The sequence below is a fragment of the Amphimedon queenslandica genome, unplaced genomic scaffold (assembly GCF_000090795.2).
Source record: "Amphimedon queenslandica unplaced genomic scaffold, v1.1 AMPQUscaffold_11455, whole genome shotgun sequence".
Taxonomy (NCBI): domain Eukaryota; kingdom Metazoa; phylum Porifera; class Demospongiae; order Haplosclerida; family Niphatidae; genus Amphimedon; species Amphimedon queenslandica.
In genome coordinates this window covers 250-2,409 of record NW_003548303.1, presented here as the reverse complement: position 1 = coordinate 2,409, position 2,160 = coordinate 250, and positions in this window count along the sequence as shown.

Here is a 2,160-nt window from a genome sequence, read left to right as displayed (position 1 = left end):
CATTACACTATACAATACATGTACATGTACAATTACTGCATGTATTGTACATGTACAAATGTACTTGTATAAGATTTTATAAACTACATGTACTATCTATAATGATAATGTGGTTCTTATTATAGTACGTTAGACTGTTATCTGAGGAGGAGAGGGAGGACTCATTTTGGGAGAGCATTGAAGACGTGGCCAATAAAATGTTCTCTTATACCTTGTCTACATGAAGGATTCCTCTGAGTAGTAAGGGAGGGAGAGGGAGGAGAGGAGAGGGAGAGGGGGAGGGAGGGAGAAGGAGGAGGAGAGAGAGAGGGGGGAGAGAGGGAGGGAGGGAGGGGGAGGGAGGCAAGGGAGGGAGAGAGAGGGTGAAGGGAGAGAGAGGGGGAGGTGAATGAGAGGGAGAGAGAGGAGGAATAAAGAAGGAATGAGGGAGAAAGAGTGAAATAGAAGAAGTTATGTATTCATTGTTCTACTAGGAATTAACTCTGCCTGGTTTTTCATCACCAACAATCATTATGCCACCCAGAGGAGATTAGTATATGTACATTCAGTTTCATTTTTTTCTCTCTCTCTCTCTCCCTTCAGATCTTCATCTTACACACAAATATACACATTGTAGGTAGAGGTATTCAGAAGATATTGAAGGTGTTGCCACAGACCAGTTCCCCACCCCCTCAGATTCACTACTTGATGTTAGCACCAATCCCAGTACAGATTGGACTCAATAGGTCAATGGAAATGAAAGAGAGGGACAGAATGAGGACATCAAATTCAGTGAGTAGTGAACAATATCCATGTACATGTACATGTACTTTTTGATTTACATGTACAGTGTACAGTACAGTATGTATAGCAATGCATCTATAGATAAGGAACTCTCCCATTTGAGAGAGACTGTGTTGTACATGTACAGTATGTACATGTAATTATTGCGTATTGAATTTCATCATTAACTTTCTTGTTATTTTCAAGAGTCAGATAATGGGATTATCTTATTATTATTGTTATTGTTTTTTATCTCAGTTTAAGTTAGAATGTACATGTACATGTGCTTATACATGTACTTGTACATGTATATCAATTTTCTTTGCATTCATTATGTATTGTATGTACATGTACTCTTCCTGTCCTCCTCCTCTTTGTTCTATCAAAGGATGTGGTATCTTGTGAGGCCAGTCATTCCCTGGCAGTGTGTGTCTTACTGGGTGTCTGGTCTATGACTTTTGAGCTATTGGGACGGGTCTGTCCTGAGTCAGTTGGTAAACTCAAGCACTCAATATTCAACCAGTTGCAAGGTAAAAATATTTTTCAGAATCAGCTCAAACTTTCTACATAGCATAAAGGCATCAAAATGTTTCAAAAATTTGGAGTGACTTTAGAGCCAATTTTTGTCTAAAAATGTGACCATAATTGACAAAATGTACCTTATGGCGGGTAGTGAAATTTGTCTTTATAGCCTATAAGAAATCCAACTTCCTGAGCCCCATTTATCATAAAATTACTCCACAGGATGCAAAAAGTTACCATGAAACTTTTAGAAACAATGATTGCCTAACAAAGCACTCACAGGTTGATATTTTTCATTATAACGATCAATTTTAAAATCTGCCATAAGGGCCCTTTTGTCAATTATGGTCACAAATGAAGGAAGTCTCTTTTTATACAATTTCCCCCAATACATACATGTACATGTATACATGTTCTTAAGTTCTGTATAAAGTTTGAGCTCATTCTGATCAAAATAGGATTTTTCCTCTTTTTAATAACTTTGTTTATTATGGTAGATGTTTCTTGAATGGGAGGAGACTAGGCTTTGATGAACTGAGGACTTTAGTAGTGGACTGTTGTCTTTATTTTTTTTTTTGAATGGTCTTTTGTTAAAAATAGTTAGCCTATGCAAACAAATGGAAACATGGAAACATGCATGCATATTACGTTGTGTAGAGCTAGTCATGAAGGGATCAAGTACATTATCAGTTGTTCACAATCTTGGCAATTCTGGTGTCCTCACATATTGCATTTTAGTACTACAAGCTAGTAACAATTTGGCTGACATTCACTAGCTCGACTTTACTTGATAAATTACAAGTTCAATTGTAAGTAACAGCAAATATTGTGTAAAAACACTTGTTTGAAATCAATAAAAAATTAACATTGTACATC